Source organism: Agelaius phoeniceus, chromosome 2 (assembly GCF_051311805.1).
Source record: "Agelaius phoeniceus isolate bAgePho1 chromosome 2, bAgePho1.hap1, whole genome shotgun sequence".
Classification (NCBI taxonomy): domain Eukaryota; kingdom Metazoa; phylum Chordata; class Aves; order Passeriformes; family Icteridae; genus Agelaius; species Agelaius phoeniceus.
In genome coordinates, this window is record NC_135266.1 from 28494923 (window position 1) to 28514054 (window position 19132).

Genomic DNA, 19132 nt, shown 5'->3' on the forward strand with positions numbered 1-19132 from the left:
GTTTACAACTGACAATTACATTTTAACAAAATGTGGACAATTAAATTTTTTTTCTATCCACTCCTTTGCAAAAGGATAACAAATATTCAAATGGTAGTGCTTAAATATCCCCTGGATTTATGGATTATTGAGTTCTGAAAACATATTTTTGCTGTAGCATGCTGCAGATCTCTGAGAGAGAGGTGACATAGTGCGCAATAGAAAAGACTTACTTAACATAAAAGTAATAGATGTTGGATTCCAGAATGTAAGGAGAGGAAACACAGCCTTGTGTTTTGCCTTATATCCTAGGGTTTTCTGCCATTAGATGAATTCTCCCATGAATCCGTCCCCCCTGCCCTCATTATCTTTTTTTTTTTTGTTTTTTGGGGTTTTTTTGGTTTTTTTTTTTTTTTTGATGGGGTTTTTCTTTTGCATTGTTTCTTCAGGTTTTTTTCATTATCTAGGAAAAAGGCACACTTTTTGTTCAGCACCTATGAAGTTACAGACCATGACAGTGACCATGAACAATGCCCTTGGGAGCAACTGCTGCAGAAGTAGCAATGGTTTCTTATCTTTCCGAAGGTAAAATCTTGTAGCAATTTTCCTACCTGTTCCCGTCGAGTGCAGCCAAAAGATGGCAGCATTTTACTCAGCATCGAGGTGTAGCCTTGGGGTTTAATCACAGGCTGCAACTCAACACCCTTTCTGAGAGGAAGCAAAAAAAAACTTCTAATGGAGAAGACAAAATTTCATTTTAATCCTTGCTGAATATTAACCATACCAAAATGTGCTTATACTATAAGTAAGAATAATTGCTATTGTATTTTTTCAGTAGTTTAACTTAAAACTGTTGAACTATTATTTGAAGATATTAGAATCAGATTTATTTTCTGCATACTTTTGTGTCTCCCATCAACTCACAGCTGTAGTCAGTCCTGAAATTCAATCTGATAATTTTGGACATGTGAAAGGAGAGATGTGGAAAAGTTTGATAACTCCATAGGAGTTTTCTCTGCAGTGAAACGTATATAGATTTTTGTTTGTTTAATAATCAGTTGCAGCAAACTTTCCATTCCCATGAGATGCAGATCAGCATTATTTCAGTCATAGAAATGTAGAAAGTGAGGCCAATTGTTGGAACCCTGGATGCTGAGAATTTTAAACTTTCTGTGCTTAAAGACACACAAGAGAACACTGCAATTGACCTGAGGCTATGGAGAAGGCTTTCAAAATTGATTAATAGCACTGGGATTACAGGTGTGTAGTTGGTTAGAAGTGTGTAATATCACAGGGTGGAAAACTTAAAGTTTGGGGTTTTAGAATATAGAAATAAATATAAAGCAAGATGGAGGTTTTAGGGTGAAGGCAGTTTGTTCTTCTTTACCTTCTTCTTACTTTTTCAGGGGTTTGGGTAGTATTTTGTAATTGGACAGAGAAGTCTGCATTGCAGGCTTCCAAAGATCATTTATTGGGTTAAAAGGGAAAACAATCTAAGTGTCCTTTCTTAATTAGATAGTTTAGTCTTAAAAGACCTTATAACAAGAGATAGTTAGCCATTTTGTGCCTTGCTAATGAAAGGCTGCAGAACTCATGGTTGTGAGGCTTTTCACTGATAAGAAATAATAAACACCTGAGTCTGAACATGAACTACCGTCTCAAGTGCCTTCAATCCCAACCTTGAGAATTCACAGCCAATAGAGTTATCCAGCTGCTTAACTGGTGCCCTCTTGGCATCCTTTACTTAGATATCTGCATAAATTTTTCCAAATGCCACAAAGCATTCCTGCAGGTGTGAAACACATTTGAAACCCCAGCCTGAAGTGACTCATGATGTACTAGAACTTCCTGTACACAATTGCCTTTGATTCTGGACCACATTATAAAGGGACCTCAAACCCTTGCAGCTAGCTTTCCAAACAGGTAGCTTAACTGACACTATAAAACACATCAGGTTGTTTATATCTTAATTAGTAAAAAAAATAATAAAGTCTTTTCTTTTTCCTCAAGGTTTTTTTCACCCCCAAGTTCATCAACACTAATGGTTTTGCTAAAGTCCTTGCAGTTACTTTCCAGATGACATCTTGCAACCTCATGTAGGTAAACCAGCTAATCAATGCCTGGAATAATACATGCACTTCATTAGTGCACTTAGCTTTAAGGGTATTAGTGTGCAGTAGCTTGTCTAGCTTTGTCTTAAAGCCTTTCAGAGTTGCTTGGCTAATTCAGATGAAGAAAACATTCTTCTCAGGTCTGCTATCTCTTTGCCTTGAGACTCCAAAAGCCTCCTGGATACTGATTGACATTTTGAGGCCTATCAGAGTAATTAAGAGGGCTGAAATTTCAATTTGTAAATGAAACCCTGGTGGTGTGTGCTGAATATTTCATCTGTGATGCTGGTAGATGTCTGCACTTGTTTGTTGATATTGGATCAATACACCAGTGCACATGCCTGCACTTGCAGCAATGGCACTCACATGAAAACTGTTCAAGCAGTCTGGAACTCATAGATTATCCATTACCATCACTACAGAGTCCCCACAGGGACTGTGGGCAACAGGTTATCACCAGCACCATGCAGTAAATCTTTTTGTTTGCTAGTTTTCATCATCTTTTAAGACTAGGGAAAAAAATGCTTTCAGCTTAGAACAAATGGCAGCTGTTTTGCACTGGAGAAAAAAAATATTGCATGGGAATGTAAAGATCTTCAGCTGATCCAGACAGAATGTGAGAGGCCAGCCAAAATTGCTTCTACCAACAAGGAATGGGTTTCAAACTTTTCAAGAATTCATTTTTTAAGATGCTACAAAAATAGGCCACTCTATTGAAAAGGTTCTTCATATTTTATTGATGGCAGAACTTTATTAAATATGATTACTGTGTGAAAAAGGCTCCTCAACCCCTATTATCTGTTAAACTTGTTAAAGTTTATATGATAATTACATCTTGGCTATAGAGGAACTGACAATAATCAAGGCAGAGGGGACCAATGGTGCGAACAATCATTGTCCTGAGGAGCAGAAGAAATTAGGGGTCCTGTAAGTCCTCATCCCTTACCTGTGACCTAGCCAAGATGATATAATCATCTGCTTTTTACTCCTTGAGGGGTATGACTGCAACCCCATTTTTCTTTGATACAAAGGAGAATAATATCACTCATCCACAGAGCTTTGGCCCTGTGAAGTTAAGCAGTCAAACCCTGGGCTGCTGAGGGGATGCTGGGGAAAACAAACAAGGTCATGAATTCCAAAAGGGTTAATAAATCAAACTCAAGCAAAGAGATGTTAGAAAGTTTTCTATGCCATCCAATGCTTTTAATTTGGTTATTTTTAACCGTCAAAGTAAATCTGAGAGTAGCTGTGACTGTTAGTGACACTGAAATAACAGTCTCAGTGGAAATAAAGTCTTGGCACATGGAATGAGTCAATCCACTTGAACATAATTCTCAACACAGAAAATATTGTCTAGAGATTTATTTATGGGCAGTGAGCATAAAGAGTCTGTCCATTTGGCCAGCCAGAGCCTCCAGTGGGAATGGAAGTGAAGCTAAATATTATGGTCCTCAGATCTCCAGCCACAAACAGGGGCTTTCTTTACAGAAAGAAAGTGAACCTCTGGACCCCCCTCTTGCTGCAAAGCAAAAGAAACACATTATTCTTTCTGCAGACTGGAGAACTTTTCTCCTTGAGTGTGGTTTTTCTTCTGTTTGTAACCTAATTCCACCCTTTCCTGAATATGAATCACACTAGAGTTGATGGAGAACACATACACACTTGATGTAATTTGACCCAAGGTTTCTACACACATAATTATTGGGAGACTTCCCCTGGGATCCTTTGGCATGGCTGCAACCAGAGAAGGTAAAAATTTGAAAATAAAATTATTCTGAAACATTTTTCTATGTCACAGTCTTGTGCTCCTATGTGTGTATATATATCTACTGAGTTCTATCATTTTGATTTGGCATAAAGTCCTAAAAAATGCCACTTAAGAAGAAATCCTTGGTATGTTTAGTTGCAATTCCAAGCCTGACACCAAAACAACTGGACAGAAAAATGAAGGAACTAATTTCTTCTTTACAAGTTTTCATGTCACTCAGGTGTTGATTTAAAAACCTGATTTTCTTCCATCTGGAAAAATAAACTAGGTTGACACACTTTTTCTCATTCCCAAAGTTTTATAGTGCATGTTTCAATGGGTTATTTTGTGATGAGCACTTCAATTTTACAAATTTCTCGGAACTACTGGAGAAAACTGACAGACAGCTTTGAACATATCCTGAAAGTCAGTAGATTTAATCCAGGATTTTCAATGCTTACATAGTCTGTTCCTCATTTGCAGCCTATTGCACCTAGAGTGTATTTCCCACTGGAACAGAAAGCAAGCTACCTTATATTTGTATGAAATATGAATTCAGGGTGCCATAGGCATTACAAAATTTCACTGTTGGTTCTTGTTTCTCCATTACTTCCCCCTCTAATTGTATTAGACTACCAAAGAAAGAGGTGTTACAATTCCACCTCAAAGTTCTACTGACTTCATTAGCAGCCTGAATATCCATCAAGGACAAGATTTCCAAAATTTCCATTTATCATGAAGAATAATAGCTGCTTTCTCTTGGTCTTCTCAAGAGGACTGTCAGAAGAACATCTGCAGCTTCTAATAAAAAGTGAAAGAGTACTGCTCCAGTTAAGCTGAGAAATAAAAGCTAGTAAAAACCTACTATAGATTGCTAAATTCCATCTGATTAACAAGAGATTACATTTTCTTTTGCTGTCTCTCTGCATTTAGCTTTCCTCACAGTATTTGCATTAGCATTAGCTAAAATGGGCACTTAACCAAATTACATGGTTTCAGTCATACATTTCTATTAAGATGAACTTTCTACAAGTTAGTCAGATGTACTCTTGATGATTTTGTGTGACTTCAGTTGCTAATTAAAAGTGGTGCTGGTCAGCAGAGCAGGGTGAGATCATGTCTCCTGTAACGATTGATATTCTCCTCAGAAGCACTTTGTCCCTCCAAGACTCTGCTGGAGTCATTGCTACCACTTCCATTGAACTGGATGGGGCAATCGAGTATGCTTTAAGAAAACAAAGTTTACACCCAAAGAAAGGCTTGACAGGACTTAGGCTGCAACAGCCAAATGCGTGAATCCGAGGCCTTCACTCCATATCTACCAAAACCAGAAGGTTTCCAAACTTTTGTTTGATGGGAAGGTTCTCAAGCCCTCTCGGGCTTTGTGTCTGCGTGCATCCAGAGCAGTGCCTGTCAAGCAGTGAGTGGCTCACACTGGCCAGTGTCCCAGAAGATTGCAGTGCCTACACAGAGTGCAGAGATAGTGGGCAGAGATACCGAGCTGCTCATGGCACCAGCTGCACTGCCACAGCCTGGTTACCACCACTGGGCCAGCCAGCCCTCATCACTCCTCCCTGCAATGGAGACATTCACATGGAAGTCCCTTTTGCCTCAGTACAAGATGGTTGCTCTCACCTAAACAAATTCAGCTGGAGGAGCCTTCATCCAAGCTGACCTGTCCTTGGATTCCTGGATTCGTCCTTGAGGCTTCTTTTCCATTTACATTGAAGGGAGCACCATTTAAAACAAAAGCAGAATCTCAAATCACTCCTCCATGAAATGTGCACTCTTCAAGCACCTTCTCTTCACATGTCCTGCTCCTTGTATTCCCTCTGCACCGAGGCAGAGTTCCAGTGAGAAGGTGGAGGTGCATGGTGTGGTAGTTTTTGCCACTTTCCTTGGAAGTAGAGGGCTCAACTTTAGTAACTTTAGTGCTAAACTGGAGCTTGGCAGTAGAGGGCTCAACTTTAGCAACTTTAGCGCTAAACTGGAGCTTTTACACCTTCCCTGTGATACCTTTTTTTGATAAATAAATACCATTGTATGAGGTCATGCCAGAAGCAGGTGAAAAATGTTCCTAGATCTGTATTTCCCCTTTTTCTTGCATGAGCTGTAGCTGCTGAGTCTGCCAGAGGCACACACTGGCCTGCTTTCATGTCATTTCATGCCCTGCTGGCAAGGTCACCCATTTGGCAGCATCCTGCCACCATGAAAAAGCAGGTAATGCCAGCTGCTCTCCTGAATGCTTGGTGCTCACTCCAAGGCACAGCACAGAAACATGTGCTGCTGCTGCTCACAAACCTCCACACCGCTGGCATCACATGGGCATTCAGAATGTGGATAACTCATGGAATACGGGACAAAGAGAAAAGGAATACCAACACTTTCTCTTTTCTGAATTTGAAAAGAAAACTTTTGACGTTCCTCAGTTCCTACAAATGACAGCAATGAATGCAGGAGGTCTGTGTTTGTGTTCCATTTCACATCAGGGGTGTGCTTTTGGAGGAATTATCCCAACTGTCACTACTTAAGTGTGCTTCAGTTTACACTTTAGAGGGATCTCTCTTGCAGATGACTAGCATATCTAGCATGCCTAGACCTCAATAGCCCCCCAAAACGCAAATGGTGTGTAAATGGGATACTCAAATCCAGCTGGTTCTTTCTACAGGAATCTTTTCATTGCCCTCACTAGCACAAAGCCAAAGCTGACTGGTCCCAGCCCTGAATGGGCACCTCAAGGATCTTCAGCCCCACCAGTGCTCAACCTTTCCTGCCATGCAGCTCTGTCCCTTTCTGGGGGTGAAAAAGGTACTGGGCAGTGACTTGACATCTGGGTTCTGCTGGAGCTAACTCTGCATAAGAAGCATTTATAGCCTTTAAAAATAAAATAAAAATAAATGTCACAAATGCCTTCATGCTGAAAAATTGGGAAGTTCTCAAATCAAGAAGATGCTCTGTATGGAAAACAATCTTTGTAGGAACCGGTCATCAGATGCACACTGCTCTTTAGCAGCCAAAGTTTTGCCCATAAAATTAGTTTGGGGATTTTTCATGATGAAACAGAGAAGGCAAACTTCAGGAACCCTGTTTGTTCTTTACATTTCCAGTTTATCTTAATCTAAACAGCAAATCTCATAGCTACTTGTTGAAATAATATATGCTAAAATTATATATTTCCTGAAAACCAGTAAAAAAGTGCATGTTTGAAAATCTGATAGACTGTAGACATTTTTTTCTCTTCTTTGTTGGAGCCAAAAGAATGTGTTATTTCAGGTTTTTTTAGCTAGTGCAATACAATACTATTGTTAATTTCTTCTGTCTAAAACAAACCACCCTTAATTGAGTCATAAAATTTTCCCACTAAACTGTGGGAAACCATTTAGAACATAAGATGATAAATAATTCTGTAGAGACAAAGAAAATCAATTACCAGGGCCAGAACCATCTGAAAATATCGTTCTGGAATGACTCAACAACCTAATAGATTCCATTTCTGCTTTCCTTAGAAAACCTATTATTTCAGCTTCTCTCATAATGTGGTATAACTCAATCTTCAAATTGTTTGTTTTGACCCTTTCAAAAGGCTGAATAGACTTTAGGACTAGGCATCTGTGCATTTGGTCATATGCCAGCTTTCCTCTTTTGCATAAATATTTCATCTTCCCATAATATCTACCCCACAGAAGCAGTATAACAGAGGGATTGTATCCTTCCTCAGCCTTTTCTCACTAAACTATATAAACTGTGGATATCTATCCCTTCAGTGGAGTTTATTCTGAACTGTGGAACTTAAGAGCAGCATGGATGCATTCATGGGTTACTGTCCCTGACCTAATATGTCTCTCAGCTGGCACTATCACCCTTGTTAGATTAATTTCTGCTGTGTTCCTTTGACATAACACCTTCCCAAGAGTTTTGAAGTTTTCATCATATAAGCAACTTGTATTATCGACATGATAGCTTTGATGTCTCACTTCCATTCACCTTCCTGGCACCACCTGGGGGTGGAATATGGATGCAGACATGGATGGGAATCAGAATGGAATGACATGAAACTGATATCTGAAGTGAGACCAGAGGAGCATGCAGAGCTTCTGAAGTTCTGTGAACTCTTATCTCCTGTGAGAAACGTGTGAACACACATATTCTGTTCAAAAGGACTGAACAGATGGCTTTTTTAACATTTATCTCTGTCAATATGAACTTAATTCTTCAAACATGCAATAAAAATCTGTCTGCACTGTAAAACACAGAAAAATTTACCAGGATCATGTAAATAAGAGCAGTGATAACAGATGCATAAACAAACAGGATATCATGCCATTCAATTTTCATTTGGCAGTTATCTCAAAAGCTGTTCCTGTGGGAAAGTTATCACACATAACAAGTCTTTACTAACCCGTATGAATAAATTTGTCTGGTTCCTAATTGCCTTGTTACTGATCTAAGTTGGAAAACTGCCAATCAGAGAGCAGGCTTGGGCTCTCAGCATTATTACAAAGTTTCTGGCTTTGCACTGAGGTGCGTGGTGGCTCCTGAAGTCAGAGTCCATCCATACACAGATCAACAGAAAGGGTTTGATGCCTGAAATTCACAGCAAGTCCCCTTCTGACTGTCAGATGTTTTCACCAAAAAAACCCAGTTTTCTGTACCATGTCTTGAATGATGGTGAATTCTCTCAGATGAATACATACACATGAAATTGAGTATATTTTTTTCAGTTAGCTGTCTCTGTTTAGAGTATTAGGTAGCTGTCTTCAAGACAATTCATACAAATTGGTGTTGCAAATGCAAAACCAAAAGATTCAGCTGCAATAAACATGCCAACAGTATCGAACAGTCATATCAACAATGTGAGAACAGTGAGAAGAAGTAATAAATATGGAAAAACTGTCATGACTTTGTGCTTATACCATTTGTGGTCAGAGTTTTCGGTTCTTGTATTTTTCCCAACAGTAAGCGTTGTAGAAGAGAGTCTGTAGGTATGACCTTACATGAAGTGAGAAACTGAAAAATTCAGGCTTTTGTTTCCTTGGGAAAGGAGGGAAAGGAACAGAGAAACATCTGTGTTTCCTTGGTAAGAAGGCATAAGAGATGCATGAAACTGCAGCTTATGGGCTCTAATGGGACCATATACACCTGAGCATATAGGAAATGGTGGCTGGAGAAGAGATTGCTTGAAATTCATTTAAGAGAATTATGAGAGCCTGGAGCCAGAAAAGAGAGAGAAGTTCGTAGTCCATCCACTTGTTATCTAACAATATCTGCATGTTCATCTGGCTTTGAAAAACAAAGCCAGGACCTCAGCTGAGAAAGATTGCAGAGTTTGACACAAACATGCATCAGTCATTATTCAGGTTCTTACATTAAGGACACAACCCCAGTTCAGAGAGAGCTGTGTGAGGCTGGAGCTTTGGGTAGCCTTATTATAGAAATAAATTTGGGAAGCCACTTGGAGCTCTGTCTCATGAGATTGCCTTTGCAGAGCCTTGTACAAATGTGCAGGAATCCACAAAATGTGAAGTGGTGAAAAAGAGAAAACAGAAGCTTTCAGGAAATAATAATTCATAACAAAATCAGGAATAATTGAAAAATATTTTACCAATTTTAATAATTTCTTGTCTTCTTTCCTTTTCACAAAATTTTTTCACTATTTTGCTCTTGCTTTCTCTCCAGTTCTCTCATCACAGAATGGGCTTATTGGAAAGATTCATTAAGGCATTAAAAGCTAGTGGATACTTGCATTTTTTCATTTGTTAGAGCAAAGTCAGTATATGAAATCTTATGAAAGATAAGATCAGTAATTGCTGTCACCTGTTACAAAAAACTTCCTGCAAGGTTTTCCTTTATAAATTAAGAGGAGTGCATAGAAGAAAGAGTGCAAGTCAAAAAATATAGAGACATTCCAGGAATGAAAAATAGAAAATAAAAGCTTATCAAACATTCTTAAATTCGCAAGATACTGTAGCAGACTCCATGGAGCTAGGGAAAGCCCCATGGACGATGGAGACTTAACAATAGGAACTGCTGAGTCAGGATGAGACAGCAAAATAAGTTCCTCTCTCTGACCCCCGCCCCAAAGCTTATCCTTGTAACCTAATAGGTCATTCTCCCTAACCCTTACTATTGGACAAGTTTGGATCCCCCTATACCCTATAAAAAGGGCCTGTTTTAGCCCATTTGACAGAAGAAGAGCTGTCGCTGGACCCTTCACAGACTCCCCCAATAAACCATCGCTGTGGAACCGCCAGGACCTCTCCTTCTCCTCTCTCGCGTCTGCTGCAGCCTCCGCCAAGGGCACCCTAGCCAGCAAGCAAAGAGCTGATATCCTAAGAGAGCTGATATCACTAAAGAGCTGACAATCACCAAGCTTGCTAAAGGGTAGCCCACGGCAATGGCCATGAGCTAACCGGGCTGTCGGGCACTCAGGCTCTCTGAGGGACTGGGCTCCCGGACCATCCTTGCATCGCTCGATAATAAGGCCAAGATCGAGGCTTTATTATAAGATACTCTTTGTCAAGCATCAAAATGTCATCGTTTGTAATTCATCTGGATGTTTATGCCCTAAGGGATCTATGTTCAGCTGAAATAAAGAAAAACACATGCTAACTCAAATATAAACACTGGCATGAAGAGCACATGTTCTAAAAGCTAATTCTATCCTTTGCTTCTCCTTTGGGTGGTGTAGCTGGGACCACAAAGGGCTCAGATTGAACATAAGTATATTAGCTATTTATGCTCAGCTTGTCCTACAGTGTCCCCTTCTCTGGCTACATTGCTTGCAGCACTTAAAAACCATCCCTTTGACTTGGAACTTTAGGGTTAGCATGATAATCTACATGAGAGCACCCAGATAAGGGGACACACCTCATCTAAGTAAAACTTTTATGGGGAAGTCTAAGAAAATGTCTTACAGGTAATCCTGCCAAGCTCAGCAAAGTATCCTGAGAAACTGGTTGGTGCAAAGACACGGGCCCAGCTGGCTGAGGAGAATTGCATCATGGCAGTGGAGCTGGCTGCAGTTTAGTTTCTGACCAATTACTGTTTGTAATTTGTAGTGTTGTGAGTCAGACACACAGAGGATAGATGCTGCATCCAAAGCTGTGGCAGCTGTTAGAAACAAAGCCTGGGATGAATTTCTTTAGGTCTGTCACCCACTATGATAAATTCAGGCAGCTGAACCTGCACACATTCCCTTGCAAATGACAGCTGACATTTCCTAACACTATTACATGGAGAAATCATGACAGATGGACAATCTTGTCAGAAGCAGCATTTGCTCATTTGCTTTCTGTGCTACTGTGCTGAAATTCAAGATAACTTGAAAAAAACCAGCTATATTAAAAATGTGCAAGTTGCAAATCTGAACACTTCAGAAGTTTCTAGTGTCCTTATGGCCCCTTCCACATATGAACCACTATAAATCTTTAATTGCATGCTCACACACTGTTTTGCACTGAACCTTGTGTTGGGCAGTAGCTGGATATTCAGTGTTTCTCTTTCTGTCATTCAGAGAGACCTAGTTTAACACATTTCACCCAAACTGAACACAGAAAATTGTACTTGATAAACCTGTGATGTTCCCACCATTGTCACTGAGAATGACAGAGAATGACATAAGTCTTAACCTTGTTTCAATGATCCTTTTCTTTATTTAAGTATTCCTTATTTAAAATGGGGAAATGAGCTACAGGCAGAGAGTGGTCAAAGTCAGCAAATGTCCATCCAACTGCAAGAGTCCAACTTGAGACTGATCTTGTAATATTTTATTGTCAAGCACAGTCCACCCTTTCACCCCTCTCCGGTGAAAGGTACTACTGGTACAGTTCATGTGTCCTATCTTCTCTGCTGTGGTTCCCAGGACACTTCAATTATTCATTGTGGGACTGGCTTAATGTATTATCTTGTACCAATTAATGTCAGTAGCTTGTCAATAGCAGTTGGAAGTTGCCACTTCTGTAATTCATTTAAGAGTCTTCCTAACAGTGCTTTGCACAAGGTCTGCATCACCTCCCTCCTCAGAAGCTGATGTTTTAATGGCATCTTCTATGAAGGGCTAAGAAATAAATGTGGACTGACTTTTCATGACTGTCACCCTCCAGAAAGGAAGCAAGGAAATGCTAACATGGTATACTTCATTGCCACTGCCTGTGCCAGATCTGCCACAGACATGTGTAATCCCACAATGTCAGAGTCTTGTTTTGACAGTACAAAATATTTTCAAAGGGTGCTTTGCCACATGCTCACAATTAGTCTTAAATGAATTTTAGAATTTCTGGTTTGGAAATTCTTACAATGAATATTAAATATAATCTGAAAGTTAGCCAACATTTTAAACTTAAATGGCTAAAAATTTTCTCTTACCCACATACGGTAGGACCTCTCATGAAAATAAACATAGTGAGCATTGTGAAGCACAGCTTCTTCTGAAGATGGAATTCTTCATTTTACATTCCTACAGAGCGTGCTGCCTGAACTACCAACAGTTTCTGTGCTGCAGAACTGAGCCTGCCCAGAAGCCAGCCTTCTGAGCACAGCTTCTCAAAGGATCTATGGTTTCTGTTTTACTCAAACTCAAGAACCAGGAGGTGGAGTTCACTTATTCAAACACAGTATTACATTTCAATTTTACTGCTAGAAGCCTGAAGCATTCCACAAGGAAACTTTACCCCTACTTATATATAATCTTTTCAACTCAGCATTTTCTACCAATTCATTTCAAAGGAAATTACTCTCCCATTATTATTATTTATTATCTTTCATTTGTGTGTTTCTCTCATCTTTTTTTTCTTGTAAGAAAAAAACATGAGAGAAACACATGTAAGAACACTTGTAAGAAAATCTAGCATGGTATTCTTTCTCAATCCCCCAGGAAACTCCAGTACCTTCTGAGTACACCTGTTTTTCCCATTCCTTTTTTTCCCTGTTTTTGCCTACTAAAGCCTGTGAGCCTTTAAATGAATTAAATTCCATAGGTGAAGGTTTTGTTCTCCTCTTGTAGTTTCTGGTATAAAGAGTACTGTATACCTTAATTTAAAAGAGCTTGTACTCTTTGTTTCCAGGTGGTTTTTTGAGTATTCAACTGCTGCTTGAAGAGGAAGGTCAGACAAGAAATCAGGGGCAGCTTGACAGTGGTTGAACACGAGGCACTGCGTGCCCAGGTGGCCCCAAAAGCCAATGGCATCCTGGCCTGTACCAGCAATAGTGTGGCCAGCAGGGCCAGGACAGGGGCACTGATGCCCCTGTACTGGTGAGACCTCACCTCAAATCCTGTGCTCAGTTCTGGGCGTCTCATGACAAGAAAGACACTAAGGTGCTGGAGTGTGTTCAGAGAAGGGCAGTGGAGCTGGTGAAGAGTCTGGAGCACAAGTCTTATGTGGAGTGGCTGACAGATCCATAGGGTTTTCTGCAGGTTTCAAAGAGATGTTGACCTTTAAGTCCTCAAAACTTCTTTGCAGTTGTAGAGTATGAGAGTTGATAATTGTGTTGAGCTCATTTAAATTCATTCCCGTGTACTTGCAAAACACTGGTACAATCTTTAATTCATATTTCTCTTTCATCCTCTGTGGCTGGCACAAATTTCAGACCTCAGTTTGCAAAGTGCTGCAAACTGGGAATCTTGCTGTGGTTTTTATCAAATTAGCATCCTTCTTTGAACTATTAAATTCATACTCCACACTTCGGTGTCTCATTCAGAGAGATTTTCACAGTATTTAATTTGGCAAGTGCTTGGAGATTTACTACTCTTAAAAGAGAAAGCCTTAACTTTCATAAATAATAGTGAAAACCCCTACCTTTTCCTGTCCAGAAGGCAGCACTCTGGAGCTGTCTTTGCAGGTATTTTTGCAACTTCTAACAAGGGACTGCGTGGATACAGTCCCATAGGAGCGTTCCCTAAAACTGCAACTTAGAATGGACTATGCTTAAATTGAGTAAGTTCAGTATTTAAAAAGCTTAAGGACTCTACAAGGGTCAGTGGCATCACAGTGTCCGTTTTGCCCTGATTGTATTCACAAAATGAGACTTCTTGCCATGTGAACAATGATCACTTTACTTTCTTCTTTACTGTCTTAGCATCATGGAATAGTATTAGCAGTTGTGCACCTTTTTTTTTTCCCTTTGAGTGCAAACAAGAGATTTAGATGAATTACTGGAGTCTGTGGGGCATGACTTCAGCCTAGTGTGCTAGAAGAAAAATCAAGAAACAGCTAGAAAGTGGCCATTTTATTTTTCATCGTGTAGTATTGATTGGGGAGAAAACATTTTAGAATTATGCTAGTAAACATAAAGGGAAAAGGCAGAAACATCACCAAGAAACCTTCAATATTAGAAAGAAAATTATCTATCCATTTGCTAGGGAAATAAAGCCTCAATATGACTTGTCAGGATCACTGTCCATGAAGGCAGAAGTCGTATCATGGAGAAATGGAACAGAGGTGCAAAAGGTATATTAACAAGCTGGACAAGAAGGTGAGAATTGGGGTATCATACCAGTCCCAGTGAGAGAACTGGGCATCTACAGAGGTTAAATGGAGAGCAGGAAAAGCTGGGACTGCAAAAGAGGGAGAAGAGGTGAGCAATAACAGTGGAGAGGGGCTGAAGAGAAGACATCAGGAAGAATTGGGACTGACTGAGACAACAGTGTAGACAAGGAAACAAAAGAAGCTGAGATACCTTCTGAAGGTGTTGGTGAAAGGAAGAGAGAATAAAAGAAGAAAATGTGAATGTGAGACAGAGGGGGCAGGCAGAAAGAGCCTGAGAAGTGATAGGGCACCTGAAAAAGAACTGGCTACAAGAGGACACAAGAGCTGGAAGGAGTAGAGGAGAGGAGCAAGAGGAAATAAGACTGGAGCTGGATAGATAAGAAGAGCAGTATGGCCAGGGGAAGAGAAGGGCATGGCAGAAAGGAATCAACAGAGGAATACCTGGATAATAGCACACCATCAGGTAAAATCTAGAGTTGGGCTATGGCTAGAGCATATCCTATCTCCTGTCTGTTGAGTGCATATGGATTGCCTTCAATGAAAGCCAAGATGTGATAGACAAATCAGGGCAAAGCCACATCCAACAGGAGCCTACATTTTAGCTGGGTGAACTCCTGGATCCAGGCAATTGGAAGTATTCTGACATCCATGATTTAAATGCAGCCTCTCTATGTTCAAATGGCCAAAGTTCCTGTTGTCAATCTGAAGGCTCAAAACTGTGCTGCTGCCACAGGTGAGTAGAAAAACTTAGTAGAAAGAGGTAAAATATACTGATTGTTTTCTGAGAACACGATTGTTATGGCAGTCAAATATCTTCATGCAACTTTAAAACAAAATGAATATTTCTCATAGAAACTCATTTTGAGTCCCTTGTATTGGGAACAAAATCTTAACAATTTAGTATGGTAAATGTTCATATCATAATTATGCAAAGTGTTAAGTGCATTTAGAGTGATGAGGTTTCAGTTCAGCCTGCTCTAAAGGGCTGACATTTTTGAATGCAATTTTCATTTATTTAGTTTGTTTTTAAACACAGAATTAAGCTCCACGTCAGTACATCAGCTCAGAAGAACAAAGGTATAAGTTCACAGCACCCAAATTGTATTGCTACACTGTTGGTCTCTGCTGTCAAGCTACCTTTGTTTAAAACTGAAAATGGAACATGATTTTAAAGGATCAGTAGGTTCAGTGAATAAATTGAAACTCAGTGTGATAAGAAGCTCTAAAAGGAACACATTATTCCAGCTACTTGGATCACAGTCGACAACACTCTTGAGTGCTCCTCAGAGGAGCTCATAATCATAGAGCACACAAAACCACCCAGGTGAATCTATTTTAGTTACCTCCTAGCTTCTCAGGAGGGCAATTTCTTAACATTTGAAAGATTTTGATTGAGACAAGAGGTCAGAGCCTATTGTCTCAATTTAGACATTAAGTGGTAACTTGGGTGCTGAATGAGGCATAAGCAGGCTATAGCCACAGCTCCTGTCAGTATCTTAAGTGCATCCTGGTGTGATAAAGGCACACAAGACAAGAAATGAGCTCAGCAAGAGCAATACCTGCAAGCAAATGACAGGTTTGAACTCTGGCACAGTAGTTCCCCAAGAAAAGGCAAAACCTGAGCCTGAATCACTTTTCAGAAATGGACTCATCACTTGGTTAAAAACTGCAAATTCAGTGAATAACCTGAAGCACCATCTCATAAGCAGCCACTGTTCCCTCTTTCTACCTGTCCTTTTCTCAGCAGCAGATCAATCAGCCTAGGCTAACTGAGGCAGAAATTATTATTTTTTACAGAATCCAGCTGGACAGGCTATGCAGCCACTTGCTGACAGTGAATTTAGTTGCAAAATTAAGCTAAGACAGTTTCTGTCATACCCTGCCTGTGCTAACATAGAAAAATCTTATACTGCTTTGCTGACCAGGGTGACACAATTGTTGCACACAAATGTGCCCATAACCTTCCAGATGTTTCTTCTGAAGTCTGGCTACCACAGGGACTCCAACCCAACACTTCTTCCTTTTAGTAGAGCATGTTTTTTCAAGATTTATGGAAGAAATACCTCTGCTTGTTTAAATAATCTGAGGGATGAACACATTCTTCCATGCCTTGTGCTCCCCTGGAAATTAAAATAGATATAAAGTACTGTAAATGTATTTCTGTACACTCCTGTATGATCTCCTCAAATATGGCTATCATTATTTTCTAGTTCTCTTGTACTGAGACTATTAAGAAAAACTGTAAGATAATTTGAATTGACTATTCAAGATGTGCTCTTAAAAGTGGGGAGTTTTTTCCCCAGAATGTCTGTTATCTTTGTTTTGTAAAACCTTCTGGGCAAAAGAAGGCATCAATAGCAAATTTAATCTAGATCAGAGTTCCCTCTAATGAGCCAACATACAAACCCACCAGTAAAAGTCAGAATTTCTGGATTTCTGATTCCTGATTCCTTTCCAGTACACATGCAGAAAAAAAGGAAAGACCTTGAACATTTTAAATAGTAGTAAGGGGCCTTGGAATGGGCCTTGTATGTAGGAGAACAATTTACTCACTGATTAACCAGAAATGTGCAGTGGTTACCAAGTATAAACTTGTATCTGTCAGGTTCTTAAATGGACTCATTTCTGTTCTTGACATACTTCTAGGTGTTCCACTGCTTTCATACATTGTAAGAATTCTCAGTGAAGGTTATGCTTTCTTACAGGGATAAGCAGCGGTATAAAAATGAGTATAAACTTGTTCTGGGAAAAAAATTATTTTAAACAAGTGCATTGTGAGCTTTCTCATGGAAACAAAGAATCTTGTAAAAATATACTCACCAAATATCATCACACTTTGTGTGACAATTGGAAAGTATTTAAATTCAGAAGAATAGTGATTCAATAGCAATTTAAAAAGCAATACAGCTTTTTGCGAGAGAAGTGGGGGAAATATTACTTTCAGGTGGAAGGAGGAACAGATATGAATTAAAATCTGCAGTTGAAAGTAACAGGCTATTAAAGTATACTGTATGCAGATACAACCCAAAGACAAGGCCTAGAGGTTAGAAATTGGAGTTCTTTCAAGCCCTTGTTTTGCTGACACTGTAAACAGACTAATCAATATGTCAGGAAGCAGCAGTAAAGCCATGGGATGTCAAAAAAATAAAAAAGAGTGACTTTTGTTCCCTAGGAGGACAAGTTCAGACATCTGAAGATGTTTACCAGTTTCTGTGGAGTCTGAGGATTATACCCGAGAGGGAGAATTAGCAGTTACTATTTGAGAACAGACTCTGGGGACACAAAATATCAAGTCACATATGTAAAATGGAAAAGATTACCCTTGCATTTATTAACTTTTTAAGCACTGTCAAGCATAAATGCAGGTTAGTGGTGTAATATGGGGTTGGCATCCCCAGAGAAAGGGCCTTGGATCCCACCACCAGGCAGATGAAAATCATCATGATGAGACCAAAATGCCCGAGAAAAGTAATAAATAACATCATTTTTATCCTATAAAAGAGACTGGTGACTCAGGTTGTTCTGCTAGATGATTTATGATCTACTCTAGCTAGAAGACAGAAAGATTCTTTATGTGTATGCAATAGATTCTTAAGGCAGGAGCTGAGCTCCTTTTGCAATATCTTTTCCCTTTGTTAGGCAAGACATAGGCTGTGCATTTAATTTCTGCTGGATTAATACCACGATGTGGATTACATCAGACTTCTCTTTAACAGCCATTTGGTGTCAGAACATTAATTCATTTTAAATGTACAGGAACTGATGCAGACAAGAAAGGTTTCTTCTCTGCTTGAAAAATAAAGTGAAGTTCATGAGAGGAACTGAACCAAGCTAATGTCATTATTACAGGAGAATTAATGAGACATGCAGGACAAACCACAGACATAAAGACAAAGGACTTACAGACTAGATAAAGAATTGTCAGTCACAGATGTAACCTGGCTAGCAGTTGAAGAAAATAATGAAAAGCCAAGTGCATTTTGCTTTAGAAACCCGATCCAGTATTAATATATTTTCAACCCCTGTCACACTCTTTCCAGGCTTTATTTTGTCATGTGCAGAGACAGTGTGATGTAACCTGACAATGCCTGAAAAAACACAGCCTGTCAATGGCAAGGCATCCCATTGAAAAATAGAGACAAATATCTGCAAGGGATTGTTTGTGTGACAGTGCTAGCTGCATTTAGGAATGTGCTGTAAGGGATATACTCATTATAGTTCTGCCTTAAAAGATGTAGAATTTATTGGAGAAAAAGGAGAGGTTGAAGACCTTTAGTACCTAGAGATGGCATCAGGAGACCTGTCCCCAAAATGTTGTCAAACAGCATGAACTACAGCTGGGGGGATTATGTGAGAAACGCACAACTGGAAACCAAAATTGCCACTTTCGCCACCTTTGCAGTGCTAAATTTTACAGTTTTTAGTGCTTCTGTGGGCTGCCTGAAATGTCATTGGGTGAATAGTTTCCATTTCTTGAAAGCCTGTTTTTTGCTTGGGTCAGCTCTTGGTAGAACATCAATACAGCAGAATGATAAATCATTCTTAAAAATGCACTGATTGTCTCAGACAGGAAATGCAGCAACCTGAAGCAAACAGTTTAAAGCACAGCAGTACTGGAAATCGAGGCACTAACTGAGCCTCCAAACTCCTGTTGGAAACCTGGCATTTTGGTGCTGTAGTCACAGAAAAAGCAAAAGCTTGATTAGGTCTAAGCAGCAGGACATGAGGTGGTACTTGCAAAAAAAAAAAAAATTCTGGCATACTCTCATTGCCAGATCTCCATAATGCTCACCCCAAAATACTAATCCTGG